Source organism: Oryctolagus cuniculus, chromosome 3 (genome assembly GCF_964237555.1).
Source record: "Oryctolagus cuniculus chromosome 3, mOryCun1.1, whole genome shotgun sequence".
Taxonomy (NCBI): domain Eukaryota; kingdom Metazoa; phylum Chordata; class Mammalia; order Lagomorpha; family Leporidae; genus Oryctolagus; species Oryctolagus cuniculus.
In genome coordinates this window covers 144,756,753-144,784,503 of record NC_091434.1, presented here as the reverse complement: position 1 = coordinate 144,784,503, position 27,751 = coordinate 144,756,753, and the positions used below count along the sequence as shown (strand labels likewise).

Below are 27,751 nucleotides of genomic sequence, written 5' to 3'. Positions count from 1 at the left end.
AAAAATGAATAAAACCAGAGAACAAAAATGTGAGAGTAATGAGTAATGTTACAAAATGATTGACAGATAAATTTAAAGGTTGAAAGTTGAAATATACGTATGTACAAATGGGGAAAAATAAAAAATATAAAGAAGAAAAATTAGTGAATAAATTCACCATTTTCAATATTCATTTAACAAAATATCTAGAGAAAATAGAAGGCAAAAGAGCATAAACTATGAAGAAATGCAATTTATTTTTTAGAATTGAAGAACATGAATCTCAAAATTAAAGGTATCCAATAGCTTATAAAATTCAAAGAAGACCCCACAAAGCACATGAAATATGAAATTTCAAAACAACAAGTACAAAGTAGAAAACTTAAGTCTTCCAGAGAAAATGACAAAGGACAGCTACAAGAGCTAGGAAGTCAGAATCATATTAGCCTTCTCAAAAGCAATGGGGAATGATAGAATATCTTAGAGAAATTTCTTCAAAATTCTTAGTGAAAATATTTCATGCATGCCTGTTGAAATCCTTGCTTAGTGTATACTAAGTTGATCTTCTGTATATGAAGGTGATTGAAAATAAAACTCGATGAAGGGCGGGATGGGAGAGGGAGTGGGAGAGGGGAGGGCCATGGGAGGGCAGGAGGTTGGGAGAGGGAGCCACAACAATACAAAAGTTGCACTTTGTAAATTCACATTTATTAAATAAAAAAAAGAACTTACAGGGGAAAAAAGGAAAATATTTCATGCATAATTTTACACTCAAACTATCAAAAATAAAAGCAAAATAAAGTTATTTATAGAAATGAAAGATATATATCACTGATTCAAAGTCCTAGAGGAAATACATTTTTATTTTTAAAGTTTATTTATTTTAATTTGAAAGGCAGAAGGAGGGGGAGAGAAAGAGAGAGAGATGTCTTTCATTCATTGCTTCACTCTCCAAATGCCTGTACAGACTGATGCTAACAGGCAGAAGCCAGGAGCTGGGAACTCCATCCTGGTCTTCCACGTGGGTGGTAGAGACTCATATAGTTGTGCCATCACCTGTTATCTCCCAGCAGGAAGCTTGACTGAAAGTAGAGGCAGGACTGCATCCCAGGCACTCGGATATGGGATGGGGGCATCCCAAGTGGCAACTTGACCCACTGCATCACAATGCCTGCCCCAGAAGTAAATGTTAGAAGATACAAATGAGGTATCCTGTAAACAGCAGATCAGTGGGAAATGATCACTGGAAAACTGTCAGAAGAATTTCGGAAGTCAACAATGTAGGGAAGTACCAGAATAATAATTGTGTGGCAGGCTTGGAGAGAAGCCAACCTACACTGGATCAGAATAAAGAGCTTCGGTCAAGGGTTTTTTTTTTTTTTTTTTTTTTTTTTTGGAAACCCTTTTTTTTTTTTTTTTTTTTATTTGACAGAGTTAGTGAGAGAGACAGAGAGAAAGGTCTTCCTTCCGTTGGTTCATCCCCCAAATGGCCACTACAGCTGGAACTACGCCGATCCGAAGCCAGGAGCCAGGTGCTTCCTCCTGGTCTCCCACACGGGTGCAGGCGCACAAGCACCTGGGCTGTCCTGCACTGCCCTCCCAGGGCCACAGCAGAGACCTGGACTGGAAGAGGAGCAACCGGGACTAGAACCCGACGCCTATAGGGGTTGCCGGCGCCGCAGGCGGAGGAGAGCCATGGAGCCAGCCCAAGGGTTCTTGATAAACGCGATTTCTTCCACCTTTTAAGACCTGTGCAAAAGTCCTCAGCTAACATCATGTGTCATGGTAAAAGGCTGGATGCTTTTTCTCTAAGATCAGAAAAAAGAAAGATGTTTGCTATCACCACTTTTATTTAGCACTGTACTTGAGTTTCTAGTCACCACAATTAAGCAAGAAGAAAAAAAAGCATCCAGATTAGAAGGAAAAAGTGAAACTATCTTTGCATCTTTGCAGATAGCATAATCTTTTTTTTTTTTTTTTTTTTTTTTTTTTTTTTTTTTTTTGATAGGCAGAGTGGACAGTGAGAGAGAGACAGAGAGAAAGGTCTTCCTTTGCCGTTGGTTCACCCTCCAATGGCCGCCACGGCCGGTGCGCTGCGGCTGGCGCATCATGCTGATCTGAAGCCAGGAGCCAGGTGCTTCTCCTGGTCTCCCATGGGGTGCAGGGCCCAAGTACTTGGGCCATCCTCCACTGCACTCCCGGTCTATAGCAGAGAGCTGGCCTGAAAGAGGGGCGACCGGGACAGAATCTGGCACCCCAACCGGGACTAGAACCTGGTGTGCCAGTGCCGCAAGGTGGAGGATTAGCCTAGTGAGCCGTGACGCCGGCCAGCATAATCTTAAGTAGAGAGAATATTTTTAAGGAACCTTCTAAACATTGTCACAAATTTACAGAGAGCCCATAAAGAAGTTCAACAAGGTTGCAATATCAATATGAAAAGACCCATTTTATTTCTGTTCTGTAATAAACTACCTGAAAATGCAATTGAGAAAATAATTCCATTTACTCTAGTATCAAAAAGAATAAAACTGTCAGGAATAAGATAAAGAATTGTTAACTTATACCCTTAAAACTATAAAATAGTTAGAGAGAATTTGAAGAAGACCTCACTCCATGCACTGGAAGATTTGTCACTTACTATTAAGATAGCAACACTTCCCAGTCTACAGATTCAGTGCAATTACAATTGGAATACCAACTAACATGTTTTGCAGAAACTGACAGGCTGTTACCAAATGCAGGAGATCCAGAATAGTGAAAACAATGTGGAAAATGAAAAGCAAACTAGGAAGACTCACACTTTCCAATTTAAACACTCACTATGAAGCAAAAATAGTTAACAGAGTGTGATATAGGCACGAAGATACACATATAGATGAATAGAAATTAGAATTCAGAACAAAAGCATACATCTATGATCACTTGATTTTTTACAAGAATGAGAAGACTGCAGCCAGTATTGTGCAAAATCAAAATCCCATATGAATGCCAATTCAAGTCATGGCTGCTCTACTTCTGATCCAGCTTCCTGTGAATGCATCTGGGAAAGCAGTGGAAGATGGCCTGAATGCTTAGACTCCTGCCACCCACAGAGAGACCCGGTTGGAGTTCCAGGTTCCAGGCTTCAGCTGTAGCTATCGCAGCCATTTGGGTAGTGAGCCAGTGGATAGAAGATCTCTCTCTTTCTCTTTCTGTCTTTCCCTCTCTCTCTGTAACTTGCAAACAAATAAATTTTTTAAAATGACAAAATCATTCAATGACGAAAATAATATTCTTTTTCACAAATGGTGCTTGGAGAATTGAATAGCCACGTGGAGAAGAATGAAGTTGAACCTTACTTCATACGTTAAGCTAAAATTAATTAAAAATATATAATAAACTTAAAGGTAAAAGTAATAACTCTTAAAAGGGTAGATTTCATGATTTGGGATTTGATAAAGAATTTTAAAATATGAGGCGAAAATCATAAACAACAAAAGGAAAAGTAAATTGGACTTTACTGTAAATGAAGTTTTGTGCTTCAGAGGACATTATCAATAAAGTGAAAATACAGCTCACAGAATAGAAAGGAATATTTGCGCAATAAGGAACTTGTGGAAAGAATATGTGAAGACATCTTCCAAATCAATAATAAAAGACAGGGACCGGCACTGTGGCGTAGTAGGTTAAACATCCACCTGCAGTGCTAGCATACCATATGGGCACAGATTCGAGTCCCAGCTGTTCCACTTCTGATCCAGCTCCCTGTTGATGGCCTAGGAAAGCAGTAGAAGATGTCCCAAGTGCTTGAGCCCCTATACCCATGTGGGAGACCAGGAAGAACTATTGGATCCTGACTTCAGATCAGTGCAGCTTAGGCCATTGCGGCCATTTAGGGAGTGAACCACTGGATGGAAGTCCTCTCTCTCTCTGTCTCTCCCTCTCTCTGTCTTTAACTTTCAAGTAAAAAAAAAAAAATTTAAAGAACAGATCGCACTAGGGTGTAAAAGGAATTATTTAAAAATTATAATAATGAAAGACAAATAACCCAAATTTAAAATGAACAAAAGATCTGAATACACATGTCTCAAAGGAAGATATGCCAACAGCCAATAAGCAAATGAAAAGGTGAACAACTTTGCTAGCCACAGTGAAATGCAGATTAAAACCACAATGAGATACCTCCTCACACTCACTGGTATAGCTAGTTAAAATGTTAGATAATAACAAGGTTTAGTAAAGATGTGCAGAAATTAGAAGCTTGACATATGCTTGTTGGAATGTAAAATTGTGCAGCAATTTTGGGAAACTATCTGGAATTTTCTCCCATAATTAAATATAGGGTTACCAACAATTTCACTCCCAGGCATATCCCAAGATAATGAAAACAAATATCTACACAAAAAAGTTACACATGCCTGTTTCCAACAGCATTATTCATAATAGCTAAAAAGGAAACATAACTCAAATTTCTGTCAATGGAAAAAAGAATAAAAAGTGTGGTCTACCCTTGCAATGGCATATTACTTGAGAGATAAAGTATGATACATGCCACAACTTGGATTGACCATGAAAACATTATGCTAAGTGAACAAAATCACAAAAAGTCCATATGTAAATGTATCCTATTTGTATGCAAGTCCATAACGGAAATTTATGGAGACAGAGAGCAGTGAATGATGGAGTTATGGTGGTGGCAGCCAAAGGATATAGGGATTTCTTTTTGAAGCGAAGCTCAGAAATGGACATGGTGATAGTTGTGCTTACCTGTGAATATACTACTGCATGGTACATTTCAAATGGGCAAGGTGTGTGAGATGTGAGTTACAGCTCAGGCAAGCTTTTGTTTTGTTCTGCTGTGATGGTGATGTGTGGCTTCTGAGCCAGGGCCATGAAACACGCTGTGCTGTGCTTCTGCCCTGCTGTTGTTGGAATGCTTGCTTAGAGGGGAGTTGGTCCTCACATTAGGAAGACTGAAACAGTCCATGGAGAGGCCCATGTAAGGAGGAAGTAAGGTCTCCTGCCAGTAACCAGCCCCACATAACTAAGGCTATTTGGAAAGGGATTCTGTAGACTCTAGCAAGCCTTCAGATGGCTAGAACCCAGACCTACATCTTCTGAGAAATTCCCAGACAGCACCACATAAGCTGCTTCTGAATTCCTGACTCACAGAAATTGGCTGAGGTCATCAATATTTATGGGTCTAAGTAGGTAAGTTTCGGGGTTATTTGTTAAATAGCGATAGATAATGAGCACAGTAGCACTTGAAAGAATGAATCATCAAAGGGCATTACTTAGCATGGACCTGAAAAAATATTTGCATGAACATAATGATTTCATCTCTATACTTCTTTGGAGACCTCAGAGGTACTGCTCATATATCTTATACATAATGTAAGTATATAGGGACACTTGTTTTAACTGAAGAGCTTCTGATACATTTATGTTGATTGCAGGGATGGGAAAATTAGAGGTTCATGGTATGAGAGAGCTAAATTCTAATTTGCCATGATAAAGAACGAATAACGGATAACTTACAAAGTAGCTCTGTAGGTGTACTATTTAATAATATAAAGGTAAGTAATAGAGAAAAGAGTTATGCGTGTTGTGACTTGTGATGCACATGGTCAAAGCCTGAAAGATGGAGAAAAGATTGTTGTACTCCCTTGATGTACATGATAAGCCTTGATATTATTTGTTCCATATTCTCATACATTATTTTTGTGAAGAATAAATATAATTCAAGAAAATTAAAATACCATAATAGTATATACAAAGCAAAAAAGTTAAAAATATAAATGGAATTTCCATTCTGGAATTTTCCCCTAAGTCTGTCTGTCTGTCTGTCTGTCTATCTATCTACCTATCTATCTATCTATGTGAAAGAAAGAGGGAAAGAAAGACAAACAGCTTGCAACTGCCAATTTACTCCCCAAATGCCTGCAACTGCTGAGGCTGGGCCAGGAGGAAACCAGGAGCCAGGAACTCTCTCTGGGTCTCCCATGTAGGTGACAGGGATCCAAATATGTGGCCTATCGTTTGCTGCCTTCTTAGGCATGTTAGCAAGAAGCTGGATTGGAGTTGGAGGAGCCAGGACTTGAACTGGCACTCTGATGTGGGCAAGGGTTTTCCAAGTGGTAGCTTAACTCATGGCACAACAGCAGCTGTCCTTGGGATTTCTAATATATGTCATCCACTGTGCTCAGCATTGTCATACATCTATTAGAAGATAGTCTTTAGAAAAAGGTAACATTATGATTCATACAGATATAAATATAAACACATGCTAAATAATGTTCTTTCCTTATGTGACATGGACCACCAGGAATATATTATAGCTGGTTCAAAGGAAAAGCCAAAACAGTTCAGATTATTATGGGATATGCGGATGAATTGCAAATGGAGGAAAGCAGGTTTTCTAGAGAAAGGAGGAAGTCAATTAAATCACCACCAGACAGTAGAATTTATTCATCTATCAGTACCTACAATTTACAAAGAGTTGCAACGTAGTGATAATTAAGTGGACAGAATCATTAATTTAATTGAATTAAATGGACAGAGCTATGTTCTAACATCCCAGAGGGAATACAGTAGGAGCTGCAGAGTTTCTATTGATACACAAAAAATTATTACAGTGTGTAGGGTAACTTTGTGAAATAGGCAGTCCTTTGTGGAGGAAAAAGCTGAAGCTTCAACATGAATTGCATAACTTGTTTATATTCTCTTTTTTAAACTTGTTTATATTCTTGTGACTAGCCAAGGCACATTCAGTAATGCAAATTTGGGTGTGTGTGTGGGTATGTGAATGTGTGAGTTTGCATGTGGGTGTGTATGGGTTCATGTATGAATGTGTGTGAATGTGGGTATGTAGATTTGTATGTATGGATGTGAATGTGTGTACTAGGTAGGTGTGGATAGGTGTGTGAGTTTGTGTATGTATAAGTGAGTGTGTGACTTTGTATGTGGGTGCTTATAAGTGTGTATGGCTGGGTATGTGTGTATGTGTGTGAGTGTATGGGTGTGTGAGTCTGTGTGTGAATGTGAGTGTGAATTTGTGAGTATGTATGGGTGTGTAAGTGTCTGAGTATGTATAGGTGTGTGTGTGAGTTTGTGCATGAGTGTAAGTTTTCATGGATCACATTGATCCTTCATATTAACTTTTTTTTTTACTTTGTTCTGTGGCTTCCCATGTTTTTTCAAAATTGATACTGTCAAAGTAAAACAATTCTATTTTTCAGGGTCTTTATGTATGCCAAATACTGTGATTTTTTTTCTAGGTACTTCCTGGAAAGGGAGACTAATTCCAGACAGCTATGGGAGGAGCACAAGTGTCTGTTAGACCTTGAAGTGGCAATGAAATGACACCTTGCTTCTGACTTCTTCCCAAAAGAATGGTGACCTTGCTAAATGTTCTTTCCCTTTTATAATTACCCCCACGCCATTCATGTTTTCCCCTCTGTTGTTTCTGCCTTTGTGAATTCTTCCTCCTCCCTGGCTTGGGTCTCCTATCCTTCTGTAGTCTGAACCATCAGTAGAGGTCACTATAAGAAGTTACCACAGACCAGGGAAGCAGTGCTGCTTTCTCTTCACCCTTGCTCAGCTTAGTGTACTGGCTCCTGGCTACCAGAAAATACCTACGATACCCTGTAGGTCACAAGGCATTCCCCAGCCCCATACTCCCCAGGAAGCTACAGAAACTCCACCATATTAATACTGTGTATTGTGGGATTTCCAAATGCTTATTCTGAAATGTTTTCAAACTATAAGAACTATAAAATCAACAAAAAACTTAGAGAATGTATTTTAACAGACATCAGAAGCTCTTTAAAAGAATGGGGAGGAAAGCATATGTGGGTCACATTGGTGTTCAGGAACTTCACAGAATTATTGTGTAACTATTATACACCAGAGTCATAATGTTATCAGGTTACTCAGGGATTATTAGGATCTTGGAAACTTACTTTACATGGGATACCAAAGGTTAATTAATCTAAAGGGGCAGGCATTTGGCACAGCAGTTAAGATATTGCCTGGGGCACCCACATCCTATATTAGAGTACCTGGATTTGAGTCTTGGTTCAACTTCAGATTCCAGCTTCTTCTTAATGTACCCCCTAGAAGACAGCAGATGATGATGAATCAAGTACTTGGGTCCCTGCCACCCACATGTAAGATCTAGGCAGAACCAGCCTCCTGGCTTCAACTTGGGCCAGTCCTGGCTGTTGCGGGCATTTGGGAAACGAGTGAGCTGATGAAAGATCTCTGATACTCTCTCTCTCTCTCTCTCAAATAAAATTACAAAAAAAGATTTTTAAATGAATATTTTATTGATGCTGTGGAACTCTGTCCTTCAGTTGAGATCACAGCTTGAGGAAGTGGTCACTTGTCATAGCAAAATAACCAAACTAGTCTGATTAGTGAACACAGCCAGATTTCCTTCACGTTCTACTTTATACTAAGAAATAAACTGTTGAACACTCATATTTCAAGAGAATCATCAGGAATGTGGGTATTATTCAGATAAAAGACAAATACTTTGGTTTGCAATAGGTCACACCTTTGTCAAAATTATTGCTGGTATGTAATATATAGAATCCTGGCAAATCGAGTGGAGTGATTTCAGGAAATAATGCTGTTAAACCACTACAAAAAAACCCCATTTATTTAAAGGTATATAAGCTTCATGAATTTCATAAATACAACTTTAGAAACATAGTGATTCCTCCCACCATATCTGCCTTCCCACCTACTCTCCTACCCTTCTTCCCTCTCCTATTCCCAATCTTATTTTTTAATAAAATCTATTTTCAATTAACTTTATACACAGAAGATTATACTAAGTAAAGAGTGTAACAAATAGTATGAAAAAAAGTTCCTCAGCAGTGTTTTGATTTTTCTTTTGATTTCTTCTCTAACCCAATGTTCATTCAGAAGCATGTTGTTCAGTCTTCATGTTGTTTGCATATGTTCTAGAGATTCTTGAATTGAGTTCCAATTGCATTGCATTGTGGTCCAAGAAGACGCATTGTATGATTTTGATTATTTTGAATTTGCTGGGACTTGATTTATGGCCTAGCCTGTGGTCTTTCCTCGAGAAAGTTCCATGCACTGGTGAGAAGAATGTGAATTCTGCAACTGTAGAATTAAAAGTTCTGTGGATATCCATTAGGTCCATTGGGTCTATAGTGTCAATTAACTGTTGTTTCCTTGTTCCTTGTTGATTTTCTGTCTGGTTGATTGCCCGTTGCTGAAAGTGGGTATAGAAGTCCCCCATTACTATTGTCTCCCTTTAGGTCCATTATCATTTCTTTTTTTAATAGAAAATTTTTATTTAATAAATATAAATTTCAAAAGTACAACTTCTGGATTATAGCATTCTTCCCCCCATTCCTCCCCTCCCTCCCACAAACCATCCCATCTCCTACTCTCTTTCCCATCCCATTCTTCATTGAGATTCACTCTCAAATATCCCCATATACAAAAGATCAACTCTATACAGAGTAAAGATTTCAGCAGTTTGCACCCACACAGATACACAAAGTATAAAGTACTGTTTGAAGATTGGTTTTACCATTAATTCTCATAGCACAACAAATTAAGGACAAAGGTCCTACATGGGGAACAACTGCACAGTGACTCCTGTTGTTGATTTAACAATTAACACTCTTATTTATGACGTCAGTAATTACCTAAAGCTCTTGTCATCAACTGCCAAGGCTATGGAAGCCTCTTGAGTTCAGAAACTCTGACCTTATTTAGACAAGGTCTTAGTCAAAGTGGAAGTTCTCTCCTCCCTTCAGAGAAAGGTACCTTCTTTGTTGATGGTGTGTTGTTTCCACTGAGATCTCACTCACAAAGGTCTTTTATTTAGGTCATTTTTTTTGCCACAGTGTCTTGGCTTTCCACGTCTGAAATACTCTCATGGGCTTTTTAGCCAAATCTGAATTCCTTAAGGGCTAATTCTGAGGCCAGAGTTCTGTTTAGGGCATTTGTCATTCCATGAGTCTGCGGTGTGCCCTGCTCCCCATGTTGGATCATTCCCTCCTTTTTAATTCTATCAGTCATTATTAACAGACACTGGTTTTATTTATGTGATCCCTTTGAAACTTAATCCTATCTTATGATCAGTTATTAAGTTAAACTGATCACTTTAACTAGTAAGGTGGCAAGGTACCTGCCAACTTAATGGGATTTGGATTCCCATGGCAAGTTTTTAGCTTTACCCTTAGGAGTAAGTCTGAGGGAGTGTGTGCCGAACTGTACATCTCTTCCCTCTCTTATTCCCACTCTTCTTTTTAACAGGGATCAATTTTTAGGTGGGTTTAAACACCTAAGAATAATTGTGTGTTAATTAAAGAGTTCAACCAATACTATTAAGTAGAAAAAGAAAAAGCTAAAAAGAATAAAATTGTAAGCTGTTCCTGAACAGTCAGGACAAGGGCTGATCAAGTCATTGCTTCTCATAGTGTCAGTTTCATTTCAAGGTTTCCTTTTAGGTACTCAGTTAGTTGTCACAGATCAGGGAGGACATATGATATTTGTCCCTTTGGAACTGGCTTATTTTACTCAGCATGATGTTTTCCAGATTCTTCCATTTTGTTGCAAATGACTGGATTTCATTTTTTTTTTTTACCGCTGTGTAGTATTCTATAGAGTACATGTCCCATAATTTCTTTATCCAGTCTTCTGTTGATGGGTATTTAGGTTTATTCCATGTTTAAATATTGTGAATTGAGCTGCAAAAAACTTTAAGGTGTAGATAGCTCTTTTATTTGACAATTTAATTTCCCTTGAGTAAATTCCAAAGAGTGGGATGGCTGGGTTGGGTGGTAGGGCTATATTCAGGTTTCTGAGGAATCTCCAAACTGTCTTCCATAGTGGCTTTACCAGTTTGCATTCCCACCAACAGTGGATTGGTGTTCCTGTTTCCCCACATCCTCGCCAGCATCTGTTGTTAGTTGATTTCTGTATGTAAGCCATTCTAACTGGAAGAGGTGAAACCTCATTGTGGTTTTGATTTGCATTTCCCTGATTGCTAGTGATCCTGAACATTTTTTCATGTGTCTGTTGGCCATTTGGATTTCCTCTTTTGAAAAATGTCTATTGAGGTCCTTGGCACACCTCCTAAGCAGTTGTTTGTTTTGTTGTTGTGGAGTTTTTTGATCTCTTTGTAGATTCTGGTTTTTAACACTTTATCAGTTAAATAATATGCAAATGTCCTCTCCCATTCTGTCAGTTGCCTCTTCACTTTCCTGACTGTTTCTTTTGCAGTACAGAAACTTCTCAATTTGATGCAATCCCAATAGTTAATTTTGGCTTTGACTGCCTGTACCTTTGGGGTTTTTTCCAAGAAGTCTTTGCCTGTGCCTATATCTTGCAGGGTTTCTCCTATGTTCTCTAATAATTTGATTGTGTCGGGTCATAGATTTAGATTTTTAATCCAAGTTGAGTGGATTTTTTGTGTAAGGTAGAGGTCTTGCTTCATGATTCTGCATGTGGAAATCCAGTTTTCCCAGCACCATTTGTTGAATAGACTGTCCTTGCTCCGGGAATTGGTTTTAGTTCCTTGATCAAATATAAGTTGGTTGTAGATGTTTGGATTGATTTCTGGTGTTTCTATTCTGTTCCATTGATCTATCCATTTGTTTCTGTACCAGCACCATGCTGTTTTGATTATAACTGCATTGTAGTATATCTTGAAATCTGGTATTCTGATGCCTCTGGCTCTGTTTTTGTTGTTCAAGCTTTCTTTTTGCTTTTTATTTGACAGGTAGAGTTATAGACAGTGAGAGGGAGAGACAAAGAGAAAGATCTTCCTTCCATTGGTTTACTCCCCAAATGGCCAGCTAAGGCTGGTGCTGTGCCAATCCAGAAGCCAGGTGCTTCTTCCTGGTCTCCCATGCGGGTGCAGGGGCCCAAGCACTTGGGCCATCCTTCACAGCCTTCCCGGGCCACAGCAGAGCTCTGGACTGGAAGAGGGGCACCAGGACTAGAACCCAGAACCCATATGGGATGCCGGTGCCACAGGTGAAGGACTAGCCAAGTGAGCCACAGTGCGGCCCCTCAAGATTTCTTTAGCTATTCGAGGTCTCCTGTGCCTCCATGTGAATTTCAGCATCATTTTTTCCAGATCTGTAAAGAATGTCTTTGGTATTTTGATTGGCATCACATTTAATCTGTAAATTGCTATTGGAAGAATGGACATTTTGTTGATATTGATTCTTCCAATCCATGAACATGGAAGACTTTTCCATTTTTTGGTACCGTCTTCTATTTCTTTCTTTAAGATTTTGTAATTCTCATCGTAGAGATCTTTGACGTCCTTGGTTAAGTTTATTCCAAGGTACTTGATTGTTTTTGTAGCTATTGTGAATGGGATTGATGTTAGAAGTTCTTTCTCAGCCATGGCATTGTTGTGTATACAAAAGCTGTTGATTTTTGTGTTTTGATTTTATATCCTGCTTCTTTGCCAAACTTTTCTATGAGCTCGAATAGTCTGTTAGTGGATTTCTTTGGATCCTCTAAATAAAGAATCATATCATATCATCTGCAAAGATGGATAGTTTGACTTCTTGCTTCCCAATTTCTATCTTTTTAATTTCTTCTTCTTGCCTAATGGCTCTGGCTAAAACTTCCAGGACTATGATGAATAACAATGGTGAAAGTGGGCATCTCTGTCTGGTTCCATATCTCAGTGGAAATGCTTCTAATTTTTCCCCATTCAGTAGGATGCTGGCCATGGGTTTGTCATAAATTGCCTTGATTGTGCTGAGAATGTTACTTGTATACCCAATTTGCTTAGAGTTCTCATCATGAAAGGGTGTTGTATTTTATCAAATGATTTTTTTGCATCTATTGAGATCATCGTATGTTTTTTCTTCTGCAGTCTGTTAATGTGGTGTATCACATTGATTGATTTGCAAACCTTGAACCATCCCTGCATACCAGGAGTAAATCCCACTTAGTCTGGGTGGATGATCTTTCTGATGTGCTGTTGCATTCTATTGGCCAGGATTTTATCGAGGATTTTTGCATCTATAGCCATCAGGGAAATTGGTCTGTAATTCTCTTTCTCTGCTGCATCTTTTTCAGCTTTAGGAATTAAGGTGATGCTGGCTTCATAGAAAGAATTTGCAGGAATTCCCTCTCTTTCAATTGTTTTGAATAGTTTGAGAAGAATTGGAGTTAGTGCTTCTTTAAAATGTCTGGTAGAATTCAGCAGTGAATCCATCTGGTCCTGGGCTTTTCTTTGTTGGGAGGGCCTTTATTACTAATTCAATTTCTGACTCGGGTATGGGTCTATTTAGGTTTTCTATGTCTTCATGGTTCAATTTAGGTAGGTAGTGGGTGTCCAGTAATCTATCCATTTCTGCTAGATTTCCCAGTTTGTTGGCATATGACTCTTTTTATTTCTGTGGTGTCTGTTGTTGCTTTCCCTTTTTCATCTCTGATTTTATTGATTTGGATCTTTTCTCTCCTTTTTATGGTTAGTTTTGCCAATGGTGTGTCAATTTTGTTAATTTTTTCAGAAAACCAGCTTTTCATTTTGCTGTTCTTTTGTAATGTTTTTTGATTCAATTTTGTTCATTTCTTCTCTAATTTTAATTATTTCTCTTCTCCTACTAGCTTTGGGTTTGGTTTGCTATAGTTTTTCTAGATCCTTGAGATGCTTTGATAGCTCATTTATTTGTTGCCTTTCCAATTTCTTGATGTAGGCACCTATTGCTGGATTCGGGTAGTGTCTGCTCTTTTAGTGAATACCCAGAGGTGTGTGCTGGGCGTGGTCAGGGAGCTCTGTTCAGTGTTCCAGGTTGAGGGAAGAGTCCAAGGTGACACCCAAATCAGGCGTGGCAAATCTCCTCTTTTTTTTTTTTTTTAATCAGAGGAGAGGTTGAATGTGCCTTTGGCATAGTCTCATGCTCCCCTCCTCTCTTCCAAGTATACTAATGCCTGTTTGCCAGCCCCAGTGGATATAATATCCATTTGCACTGCCATAAGAACCACACAAAGGATCTGTACAGTCTTCAGTGTGAGCACGGATCCTGCAGCAATGACCCTCACCAGGGAATCAGGGAGCCCTGAGTGTGTGAAGCCCCTGCAGTAACTACTCAAAGACCCAGCCACACCCTGCACCACCATACACAGCCACAGTGTTTTTACAGTCCCAACACACAAGGCTCCCAGAGTCACGAACACCCAGCCCGCTGTCAATTCTCCCAGCCAGACTCAGGCATCTCCTCTTAGCTGGTAGCTGGGCTTACAGACACACTGTTACATACATTAAAAATGGTGATCACCCACTTTCAGCCAGTTATAGGACACTGGTGCTGGGTGGTCAGAAATGTGCCTCCTTTTTTTTTATCCCTCTAGGTTGGCCAGTATACTATCCCCACAGGGCTCCAAGACTGTGGCTCCAAGGCCAGGTTCTTCCTGCAGCTTTATCACCAGTGTCTTGGGCTGCTGAAGTCTGGTCTCACCTCACTCTCCGGAGCTGGTGCTGAGTCTCTCCGTTGCCAGGGTCCTGAGTTGTGTGCATCCACACCCTCTGTGTAGATCCACAGTGTCCCTCTGATTTGTGTGGAGTTTCCTCTGCCATTTTCTCCCTAACTCTTCCCTGAGTTTGCATTCTCTCCACGTTGTTTTTAATTGTCTTCCCCTAGACTACTGCATCTCTATTCCGTCATCTTGATTCTCTCCAACATTACATCTTAATTCAGGGATTTACTTCAGTTAATTAAGAAAACTACCTGGCTAGCATAAATACATAATGACAGATTCTATTCACTGTTTCTTTTTATAGACTCCATGGAATCAGTACCCTTTTGCTATGACAATATTAATTTGAATCTTTAAAAAATTAAATTATTTGTCTAATATCAGCTGAAATATGATTGGTCAACATCAGCTTTTGAAAAACTTTAATCACTGAAGGAGACATTTGAAGGATGGACTTTGGTGCTTAGACTTTGGTGCAGTTTACTATGCAGCTCCTATGAGGATTGCCAGTGATCCATTCCTCTTGATGTTGGTGCCATTGTGGGATCCTTGTGTGGCCTGGACTTAACAGTGAACTAAAATGAATGTAATGTGGAAGAAATGGGGGTAGGCAACAGCCATGTACATACCAGAATGCCTGCATTTGAAGGGCAGCTCTGGCATCTGACTCCAGCTTCTTTCTAATGAAAACCTTAGGAGGCAACAGGTAATGTTTCAAGTAGTTGAGTACCTACAATTCACATGGGAGACCCAGACTGAGTTTCCAGTTTCTGGCTTCAGCCCAGCCCAGGTATGAGGAGTGAACCAGAGGATCAGAGTTCTGTCTGTCTCTTCCTCTGGAATAAATTGAAAAGGGAAGGGGAGGGGAGGGAAATGGAAGGGAAACTGTGGCTTCTGTCTTACGTGCTCATTAATTCATTCTCTCTCTCTCTCTCTCTCTCTCTCTCTCATTACTTTCAGTTCAACAAGCTACCCTATAGTGAGAATCCAATGGAGAAGCCTATATGGTGAAAATCTGGAGTCTTAGATAATCAAAGAGAACTTTATAACCTTGAAAACAACATGTGAATGAACTTGTAAATGAATCCTTCCATTCCGGTTGAGTTCTGAGATTATGGCAGTATTGCCTGATAGCCCAACCACAACTCTGAGAAGACCTGAGCCAGAATCAGTCAGCTAAGCCATTCCTAGATTCCTGACCATCAAAAACTGTGAGATAATAATTTTTGTCTTTTTCTGCCACCAAATTTGAAATAATGTGTTATGTGTCAATACCTAATCAGTAGGGTATGTGAGCTGTGACAGCATACTACCTTGAATATTTTTAAAACACAGATGACAGATTATGAGACCTCACTTGAATATTAAGATGATTGCTTATCAGTTTACACTAGTTGCTTTAATTACTTTCATTAGATTTAGAAACAGTCTATTTGAAAGAACACTTTATATATACTTAGATTTTTAATATTAGTTGGAAAGCATAAAACCTTACTTGCTTTCAACTTTCTGTCAAATCCATGTATATTGAATTCTTTTATATTATTTGTCTTACATTAAAGAACTGTATTAGTGATTTTTGTTTAGGTTCCTTTTGGGGAATAAAGAGAATCAGCCCTTAGCATTCAGCATATTTAGGGGCTGACACTGTGATATAGCAGGTTAAGGCACTGCTTGCAATTCCAGCATCCCAAATTTGAGTGCCTATTGGTTGTTTGACTTGTGATCCAGCTTTCTATTAATAGACCTTGGAGTTGAGGATGGCCCAAATAATTAGGCCCCTGACACTCACGTGGGAAACTACCATTGAGTTCCTGGTTTCTGATTTCAGCCTGGCCCAGATCTGGTTATTGCAGTCATTTGGGGAATGAACCAGCAGATGGAAGATCTCTGGCTCTCCCTCCTTCTCTGTCATTCTGCCTTGCAAACAAGTAAATAAATACATTTTTAAACAAAAAGTGTGTGTGATGCTACACATGCAAAAGATTTTAAGCAATTTAGCACGTTAATAAGAAAAACATCTTTTGGTTTTGGCTCTCATGAGTTGCTTACTTCTGAAGGTAATCACACTCTCTTTAGCTTTTATAGTAACCTATTTATATCCAATTAAGATAAATGCCAATGATGGAATAAAGACAGTTGCTTCCAAGAAACTTTCTTACACTACCTTATGTGTAACCCTATTCCTAATTTTCTATATACAGTCATGTAGGAAAAGAAAGGATTTTGGACTTAAGTTATATGCCACTTTAAAATGCTTATGCAGTCAACCTATTATTTATATTCATGTCTGTTAAATTCTCAGCTTATAAATCTGCTGGTTATTGATCAATGATGGTTTAGCTTTGACAGCCAAAATTTTATGTTGATAATGATAAATTTTGTGCTTTATTACATCTATCAAATAGTGTATTACTTTACTTTTGGGGTAGGTTTAACTAAACCTAGTCCAAGAAATATACTGACTATAGAATTATTATATGGCAACATCCCAATTCAATATGTGACTTAAAAAAAAAGAGAAAGGCAAATGTTGGGGTACACCAGGATAAGTTGGCACTTGGTGACAGCTGCATCCCATATTATAGTGCCTTTTCAAATCCTGGCTCCTCCACTTATAATCCAGCAGTGGGTGGTGGCCCAAGTACTTGAGTCCCTGCAGCCCATGGGAGAGCTCGTTGGAGTTCCACCTCTTGGCTTTGACATAGCTCAACCTCAGCTGTTGTGGCATTTGGAGAGTGAACCGGCAGATGGAAGATATTCATTCTCTCTCTCTCTCTCTCTTTCTCAGCACTCTGCCTTTCAAATCAATCGATCAACCATGAAAAAGAAAGGGATATAAATTAAATATAAATTATGTCATTTAATAATTTTTTTCACCAAATAGCGGCATCTAGTGACCTATAAAGAGCCTCCGTCAGGTGTTTTTGATGTATCTTTGCTCTTCAGTTTGAATCTGGCATTAGTTGTCACAGTGAGTTCAGCTGACAGCCAGATTATCAGGATCTCTTGCTTTATAGATTCAGTTTTTTGTGAAACTAAATCGACCTCCCCCGCCAAAATTTATTTATTTATTTGAGGGACAGAGACAGGACAGACAGAGCTTCTAGATATGTCCACAGCACTCCTCAAATGCCAGCAATAGCCATGCTGAAGTTGGAATCTGGGAACTCAATTCAGTTCTCCTATGTGGGTGGCAGAGACTCAGTACTCTGGCCATCACCTGCTGGCTCCCAGGATGTACCTTAGCAAGAAGGAGAAATGTGAAGTGGAGTGGTGACTTGAACACAGGCACTCTATTACTCTAAGCAGCATCTTAACTGCTGGGCCAAATGTCTGCCCTTGAGCTTTTAATTTTCAGTTGTGTTTTTAGCCTAATGTCCATATTGCTATTCTTCCTACTATTTTAAAATTATCTAATATAGACCCTTGTATGTAGACAGTGCCAATGAGTTTCTGTGACTAAAATAGATAAATTACTTTTGAAAAATCAAACTAAAGACTATCTTTGAACAAAGAGCTATAAAAAGAAATTTGTCTTTGAAAGTAATTAAAATTTGCCTTTTCAGTTTTTATAGCAGAACAAAGTAATGTAAGCTATTTTTATCACTGATTGGCTTAATAGTATATGAATATTCTTTAAACTTATTGCTTGATAATCCAACATCCTGACTATAATGTATTCATACTTTGAACTTTCTTAAATACTGCTTATTTGAAGAAAGTTCCTGACATTATCTTTTATTTATGATGAATAATTATGGTGTGCACCAGTTTGATTAAAAAAAACAATTTAAATACTGTCTTTTATATGCAAAGAAATTAGTAGTAATTGAATATTTTTTTCTGTCAAAATCCCTTTGCCAAGATCTGCATGATACAATCAATAAGACAATGTGAGACTGATTTCAAACTCAAGGACTTACTCTGTGTTTCAGTACATTTTGCTCACTTATCTTGAACATTACATGCAGGGATAGGATCTCACTCTCACTGTATTCTTAACTCTGAAACGATTTTAAATAATTCTCATGGAAATCACCTCCAAAGTACGTGGAATGGCAATTGCTAACTTAAATTCATGTTCACACCTAGTTCCACATTAACTGTATAAAACAAGGGCAAGCAGTAGTTTCTGTCCAACTCTTTCTTTATCTGAAGGCTGCTTATATTTTGTGTAAATTAATTGAACTGCATAACTTGTTATGTATATATATTATAAAATGCTTATTATATGTTAAATATTTATGTTCAAAAACTGAAAGAAGGGCTAGCTTTGTGGAGCAGCCATTTAGGCCACTGCTTAGGATGCCATCATCCCATATCAGAGTGCTGGCTTAAGTCACAGCTACTCTGCTTCCAATCCAGTTTCTTGCTAATGTGCTTGGGCAGGCAGTGGAAGATGGTCCAAGTATTTGCATCCCTGCCATCCATGTGAGAAACTAGGATAGAGTTCCTGGTTTCTTGCTTCAGCCTGGACCAGTCCTGGCCATTGTGGCCATTTTTTGGGGGGTGAACTAGTGGATGGAGGAGCTCTCTTTCTCTCTGAAGAAACTTTCTGCCTTTCAAATAAATAAATAAATAAATAGATGAAATTTTCTGCCTTTCAAATAAATCTTCAAAAAAACAGGAAGAGGCAAAAATTAAGAATTTTTGAGACATCCTTGATATTATAAGCACTGTTTTGCAGGGTCTTAGTCCACCCATACAAGGATGGACTGGGTCCAAGGAAAGGTAAGTGCTCACCCGTTCCCCAGCCTCCTGATCCCAGAGACAATCAGACGCAGCGGGGAGTCAAGTCGTAACAGAGCCTTTTATAGCACAAAACTGCAAAGTCATTGGGGCAGGGCTAAGGACCAAACAATCACTTAAATGGTCATTTTACAGGGTGATTTCTATAGGACTAGCCATATGTCTATACACTTGTTACTAGTTTTGTTACCTCCCCTGATGTTGCATGGCCAGTTAGCTTTAGTGGTAAACAACTTTGGATTTCACCCACCTTACTTCCTCTGGGCACCATCTTTGAATTGCTTCGTGTAACTAATTTCCCCACACTGTTTGAATCTTTCAAGATTAATGGAGGGTACTTTTTAATGAAATAATTATTTTAATTCCTTTAAAATTTAATACCAAAAATTTCCTTATCAATATAATTTAATTCCATATTAATATTTACTTTTGTACTTGCCTTATAGACCAGGGGTGGAGAACCTTTTTATTTTATTTTATTTTTTTGCCAAGGGCTATTTGGATATTTATAACATTTTTCATGGACCATACAACGTTGTCAGCTTAAAAACTAGACTGCTATAGATTTATTGAATTTCTGGTCCTAAACAGAAGTTGCCTGACAGGGACAGACCAAATGATTTTGTGGGCTTATATGTCCCACTGCCTGGACATTTCTTATCCCACTTATAAATAATAGCTCAATTAATAGTTTGTAAAACATAGCCTTTTTAACACTGATCTATCCCTCAAATTCAGCATTAGTCATTTAGTTAACACGACATTGTAATTAAAGTTTGGAGTTTTAAATAACTTAAGTAGACTCATCTATTCCTGAGGTAACTTTAAAATAGGCAGCATTATCACTCAGTAGAAGCCTGCAGTAAAATTTAATGCCAAAGTGACTTTTCTACCTGTATAGATTTCACAACTAATTCACACAAAAATATTATTCTATTTGATGGTCCCCAAAATAGTAGATATAGAAATGGAAAAGAATCATTGAGGGAGGAGTTCGAATTGGAATTTTATGGTTAGGCAGCAGGAATGTCATGTAATTCGCTTTAGTCATCAACTTTCAAGACATCAAACAGACTGAAAGGTACAATTAGAACAAAATATAGTATCAGGTAGTTGCTAATTTGGGAACTATTTCAGGAAATGATTCAGAAGTCCTCTCTGTAAATATTCATGAAATGATAAGCTGATGGTCCAAAATGCCCATGTCTTTAAAGAATTTTCTGCCATTTTAAGCCACATATCAAGTTGACATTCATTCTAATATCAACTACCAGATAATGCTTCTAAATGACCTTTTCTTCTTCTAGTTAAAAAAAATACTCTGAAATGTGGACACAGAGGTGGCACTCCTGGCTGACTCCTTGCTGAGAGATGTGAATTCGATGGGTGTTTTGGAGGTGTTAGCCATCACATCTGCTGGAGCAGTTTTGGAGGGGGTGGTTGTCACTGTTCACTTGCCTCCTCAGAACTTCCTGGCTGTACTTACCTTCTAGGTTCTTTCCCACCAGAAACACCAGTGCCATTGCAGAATGTGGAATCAGGTCCATCCTGGGCTCCCCTGCCACCATGGGACTGGATAATACAACATAGAAGTGCAGGGGAAATGTTTCTCAGGGCAAATGTTGGCCAGTGCTTGGCAAGAGACACAAGAGACCACTTAAATTTCCTCTCTGTTCTTCCCAATGAAGGCACCTTTTCCATACCTGTCACCTTAAAACTGTGGAACACTTAGTCAGCATTTTCTTTCCAAATTTGCTTGCTTCACTTTCTTTTTCTCTCACTCTTTGTGTTCTGTGATTGTACTACAAATTAACACGTTCACTCCACCCTCATACCAAGCTAAACATAAATTTTTTTTGAGTTCAAGTTATATAAGGAAAATTGTATACTACTAATGTAATCCATTAAAATATAAAATCTTGAATTGGAATTGCTATAGATTTAAATATATAATTTTATCCACTTAATAATCTCTGTTCCCTTTAAATTTACCATCCTAGAGTTGCATTTACTGAGAAATGAATTGTTTTGGTGGTGATGGAGAGATATTAGGAATTCATTTTTGGATATTTAAACTTGAGGTGACTACTAAACAATTAAGTATAGATATAATGAAGGTAGTTGATTATGAGTCTGGATTTTGGAACAAAGTATTCAAGATGGAGATGCCAGTGTGAGACCTTTAGCATCCAGATGGTCAATCATACTGAGTTTGGATGAGATTTACTAAGGACTGAATGTTGACATAGCAAGGGACCCTGCATGACAAATAGCTAGGAGATTTCTAGATTTATAGGTTAAGAAATGATACAGGCCCAGCATTGTGGCACAGCAGGTTAAGCCAGCAACCGTGATGCTGTTATCTCATATTGGAGTGCTGGTTTGTATCCCGGCTGTTTTGCTTCTGGTCTTGCTCCATGCTAACATGCCTGGGAAAACAGTGGAATATGGTGCAAGTACTTGGACCTCTGACACCCAGGTGGGAGACTGGGATGGAGTTTCTGGCTTCAGCCTTGGCTATTGTGGCCATTTGAGGAGTGAACCAGTGGATGTAAGATGTCTCTCTCCCCCTCTTTGTCACTTGCTTTTCACATAAAGAAATAAATCCTTTTTTTAAAAAAAGAAATTACAATAGAACATCAAGCAGACTGGCAAAATGTCCAGAGAGGTAGAAAAAAACACATAGAGTGTGAAGTTTTGGATTTCAAGAGGCAAAAAAGAATGTATTGAGGGACAGAAAGTCGGTTAATGAATTCACTGATAATGACAGGTCAAGTATAAACAAATAAGACTGAGAATCCAAGAATGGATATTTCAGAGTGAAGCATAATGTGGATTTCATTGAAGCATATTTTGTTGAGTAGAAGGAATGAAAAATTAATTAGAAGGTTCAAGGGCAAATGAGTGAAGGAGAGGCAGTTGTGTAGACAGACACCTCATTCAAGGAATTTGGGTGTAGAAGGAAAGAAAAAAGATACAAGAAGGAAGAGGAAAGATATTTATTTAAAAATTAGCATATATTGAGGGAAATGACCCAGAAGAGAAAGAAAAAGTGAATGCTTTAAGACAGCTAGCAAAAGAAGTATCAGTGGGGCAATATTCTTTAGGGTGGGAGCAGGATCGACTCTCCTGGCCACTGGAAACTATGGACAGTTCACCCTCAGTAACAAGAGAAAATACAGAGATTCAGATAGGGTATACATATATAGTGTTGTGGGTCCATGATCAGTAGTTTATGATTATTTCTATTATCTTAATTTGATAGAGATCATTAGCTGAGAGTATGGCTTGAAAGGGAATTTTTGAAAAATCCCATATGGGACTTCAGAGTTGCAGGCAGTGACTTAACCCATTATGCCATAATGCCAACCCTTCCCTGAAGATCTTCATTATGGTTGTAGAAACGAGTACTACAGTGAAATTGTGATTTAGTGAAAATTCAGCATTTCTTTTAGAATCTGTTATGTCAGGATTTATTATAATTTTGATTTTTATTGTAATTTATTTATTTTTTATATTTCACAGGAATTTTATACACTTTATTAACATGCAATGAGTGTATATATTTATGGTGTTTAGTGTGATTTTAAGATGATTTTATGGTGAATACTGATAAAATCACAGTAATTAGCATTTCTTTTTTTTATTTTTTTATTTTTATTTATTTATTTTTTTTATTTTTGACAGGCAGAGTGGACAGTGAGAGAGAGACAGAGAGAGAAAGGTCTTCCTTTTGCCGTTGGTTCACCCTCCAATGGCCGCCGCTGCAGCCGGCGCACCGCGCTGATCCGATGGCAGGAGCCAGGATCCAGGTGCTTTTCCTGGTCTCCCATGGGGTGCAGGGCCCTAGCACCTGGGCCATCCTCCACTGCACTCCCTGGCCATAGCAGAGAGCTGGCCTGGAAGAGGGGCAACCGGGACAGAATCCGGCGCCCCGACCGGGACTAGAACCCGGTGTGCCGGCGCCGCAAGGTGGAGGATTAGCCTATTGAGCCGCAGCACCGGCCAGTAATTAGCATTTCCATCTCCTCTATGAGTCCTGTGACAGAAGTTTTGATTTTAAAAATACATTTTTTTAAATTTGCTTTTGAAAGTCAGAGAGAAAGAGGGAGAGACAGAGAAAGAAGGAGACACAGAGATAGACAAATAGTGATCTTCCATCTGCTGGTTTATTTCCCAAATGCCTACCAAATCCAGCTTTGGCCAGGCTAAAGCCAGGAACCTTGGGGCTGGTACTATAGGGCAGTAGGTTAATCCTTTGCCTGCAGTGCTGGCATCCCATTTGGGCACCGGTTATAGCCCTGGCTGCTCCTCTTCCGATCCAGCTCTTTGCTATGGTCTGGGAAAGCAGTAGAAGATGGCTCAAGTGCTTGGGCCCCTGCACTTGCATGGGAGACCCAGAAGAAACTCCTGGCTCTTGTCTTTGGATTAGCTCAGCTCCAGCCATTGCGGCCATTTGGGGATTTCAGCCATTTGGCCATTCCAACAGATGGAAGAACTTTCTGTCTCTTCTTCTCATTGTCTGTAACTCTATCTCTAAATAAATAAATAAAATCTTAAAAAAAATGCAAGGAACCTGGAACTCCAGCCTGTTTTCCCATATGGGTGATAGGGAAACAACTACTTGATACACCACCTACTACCTCCCAGGGTGGGCATTACCAAGAATTTGGATTTAGAAGTGGAGTTAGAACTTGAATGCAGGCATCCCAAGCAACATCTTAACTACCATGTTGAGCACTTACTCTAACAGAACTTTTAATAAATATGCTTATAAGAGTCAATTTTCATGTTTGAAATTGATATTACATACATACACTGTATGCTGGTCACCAGGCCACAAGCTGAGATACACTCAGGAAACTTAAAATCTGATGAGAGAGATTAAACTTTAAAAATCATTTTAATCTTCCTATAATGGAGGTATGTATAAGCATCTATGGGAATGGAGAGATGGGATAGGTAATTCATTTTTTCTTGTTTAATTTGGATATTTTTTGAAGAGTTTATTTATTTTAAAGGCAGAATTTCAGAGAGGAGAGACATTGAGAGATCTTCCATTCACTGTTTCATTCTTCAATTGTCCACAATCGCCAGGGCTGGGCCCTGAAGAAGCCAGGAGCCAGGTGCTTCATCTGGGTTTCTTACGTGGATGCAGGGGCCCAAGGACTTGGGCCATTTTCTGCTGCTTTCCAAGGCATATTAGCAGGGCGCTAGATCAGAAGTGGAGCTTGAACCGGGGCCCATGTCTAAGGCTGCAGCTTAACTTGCTGCTCCACAATGCTGGCCCCATTTTAATCTTTATAACAATGATTCTCATATTTCTTCTCTCACTCATTCGAAGGTTGCAACTTATCTTCTCTCAATCTCAGTAACTTTCTTACTTAAGTATGTATGATGACAAGTCATCCTGTAGACATGAATCAGAATCTCCAAGTAGGGAGGGGACATGGAAGTTGGAAAAGCATTGCACCCTTACATGAACGTTCTCTGTGAGAATTTGGCTGTGTAAGATAATTATTTTTTTTGCTAGTATTGAGAAGAGTAAATTTCAAGGGAATAGCTTATAAGTCCCCCCTCCCCCTATACACATACACACAGAAAGTTGGAGATAGGGCATGGGTCAGAAATGGTTGTGGCAAGGGTGAGGTGGAATAAATAGAGACCAGAATCTAGTATGTGTTTAATTGTGGGATGACAAGGCTGGATTTAATTTTCTGGAGATTACTGGAGACGTGATATACTCATACTCATAATATTTCAAAGTGCTTTCTAGTAATAAAGGATGATTGTGGGATGTTAGTCTGCAAATTTGGAGACCAACTGAAGAAGTCGCTGATTCAAGTGAGCAACAAGGATGGCTGAAGATTGAGGAAGTGCTGGGGCCGGCGCTGTGGCGCAGTGGGTTAAAGCCCTGGCCTGAAGCGCCAGCATCCCATATGGGTGCCAGTTCTAGTCCTGGCTGCTCATCTCCCGATCCAGCTCTCTGCTATGGCCTGGGAAAGCAGTAGAAGATGGCTCAACTCCTTGAGCCCCTGCACCCAGGTAGGAGACCCAGAAGAAGCTCCTGGCTCCTGGGTTCGGATCAGCGCAGCTCTGGCAATTGCGGCCATCTGGGGAGTGAACCAGCAGATGGATGACCTCTTTCTCTGTCTCTACCTCTCTCTGTAACTCTGTCTTTCAAATACATAAAATAAATATTAAAAAAAAAGATTGAGGAAGTGCTGAATTGAATGTGTGGTCAATGACAACAGAAGCAGGTGCTGACGTTGCAGTACAGTAGGGTAAAATGCCATGTGGAACACCTGCTTTACATATTGGAGTGCCAGTCTGAGTCATGGCTGCTCTATTTCTACTCTAGCTTCTTGATAATGTGCCTGGGAAGGCAGCAGAAGGTGACCCAAGTGTTTGAGCTCTGGAACAAACATGAGAGGCCAGTTTCAGCCTGGCCCAGCCCCTGCTGTTGTGACCATTTGGAGAATGAATCAATGGATTGAAGATCTCTCTCAATCTTTCTATCATCTATCCCCTTCTTCCTTTCTCTCTTTCTTAAAAAAAGAAGCAGGGAAAGTTTGTCCTTTTTTAAACTTCTGCTGCACGTTTCAGCAAAGATACTTTTGTGTACATTACCATTTAATCTCCACTACCCTGAGAAATTAATGTTGCTTCATTTTTAAAGAAGAGGAATTTGAAGAACAAAAGATTTTTCTTTTGACATCCCAATGATGGCCAGTTAGGTATTGCAAAAGCTGGAATTAAGTCAGGTTGCTTTGGTTTCAAAATACATGCTCTCCTCATTATATAATTGTTTTTAGATTTATGAAAGGAACGATAGGAATATCAGAGTTTTTGCTTGATCAGTGAGTATTAGGCCCATTAAAGTGTGCAATACTGGATGCAGGAGAAGATCATGCATGCAGTTTTGGATATGACAGTGTGAGTTATCTGTGAGTGATCCATTTAGATATATATAGAAGGCTTTTGCACATGAAACTCTATAGTCAAAAGATGTACCCTCTGGATGTAGATTTATAGTCACAGAAATTTAACAGGCTTCCAGAGATAAGCAATAGAAGGATAAGAAAAGAGAGCCTAGACAGAAATTTGAAGATCAGCAATCTTTTAACAGAGACAAAATGAGTCTACAAAGGAGACAAAGCTAATCAGACAGCAAGAGCACCAACAAGATTTCTCAGACTGTGAGAAAGGAGAGAATTTTAAAGCATCTCTGGTGGTTCACAGGGGAAAATGCAGCATTATATTCAAGGCACGCACATTCAAACATTTTCCATACTGTCAGAAATTGGGTCAGCGGAGCTGGTGAAAAAGGCAGTTCATTGGAATGGCAGAGGTAAAAGAAGGATTTTTCAACTTACTAGCACAATGCTTTCAAAAAGCTGGACTGTGGGTGTGGCCCTGAGGTTAAGGGGCTGCTTCCGAAGACAGCATTCCATTTCAGAGTGTGGATTTAAGTCCTGGCTCTGTTCCCAGTACCAGCTTCCTTTAAACCTAGAGGCTGCAGGTGATAGCTCATGGAGCTGGATCCCTGTCATACACATGGGAGACCAGGATTGAGTTTCTGGCTTGAGCCTGGCTCAACCTCAGCTATTGCAGGCATTTGAAGAACACACTTGTTGGTGGAGCTCTATCAGTCTGCTGTCTCTCTGTCTCTCTCTGTGTTTCTATGCCTTCCAAATAAATGAAATAAAGAAATAAAATGAAGCAAAAAACTTATTTGTGAAGGAAAAAGGATATGAAAAGGAATATACAGACGTGGGACATCTGAACTTTTTAAGATGGGCTAGCTTTAAATATACTTTTATTTATTTTATGTGTGATTATTTTAGCAAGCACTTCCTATGTGTTAAACATTGCTTACACTTTGCCTGAATTGTTTCATTTACTTCTTTACTTACTTACTTATTTACTTAATTTAAAAGACAAAGAGACAGAAAGGCAGAAAAAGAGAGAGAGATCTAACGTCCACTAGTTCTATCCCTGAATGTTACCTACAAGCAGCGGTGTGCCAGATCAAAAGCAGGAGCCTGGAACTCAGTCAGGTTTCCCTCATGGGTGGCAGGTGTCCAAATTCTTGGACCATCACCTGCTGCCTCCCAGGCTGCGCATTAGTAGGGAACTGGATCAGAAGTGGAAGAGCCTGGACTCGAACCAGGCACTCCAGTATAGGATGTGGGCATGCCAAGTGGCATGTTTGCTGCACCAACTGTCCTTCTTTCAAATGCAAGCAAGGGAAGCACAAAAAGGTCACCAAAATTTGCACAAGATCAACTTGCTGCAAAGAATAAGAGCCATGATTTACCTCTGAGCAGTTTGACTCAGGAGCCATCCTGTGTAACCTTTGCCTCCTGAGGAAGTGTTCAGAGGGGAGCAGATGGAAGACCCTTGGGGGAGAAGCCTTAATGGGTGCAGTGAGAGCCGATCCACCCCAAGGGCAGTTCAGGGGAGGGAGCATGAGGCAGTTGAACTTTGTCAAGTGGGGCTTCCCAGCTGACCAGAACCTCCCTTTTCATACAAGAGATTTAAT

General features: G+C 39.3%; 1 long non-coding RNA gene across 1 annotated transcript in view; it reads left to right on the top strand.

The window, feature by feature from the left end:
* LOC127491648 (uncharacterized) overlaps positions 1-21,026 on the top strand; it is a 48,687-nt gene extending 27,661 nt beyond the window's left edge. Inside the window, exon 3 of the long non-coding RNA XR_007920497.2 lies at positions 15,415-21,026. This is a non-coding gene — a long non-coding RNA (uncharacterized lncRNA). The remainder of the gene's footprint in view (positions 1-15,414) is intronic.
* Positions 21,027-27,751: the final 6,725 nt, after the last annotated feature.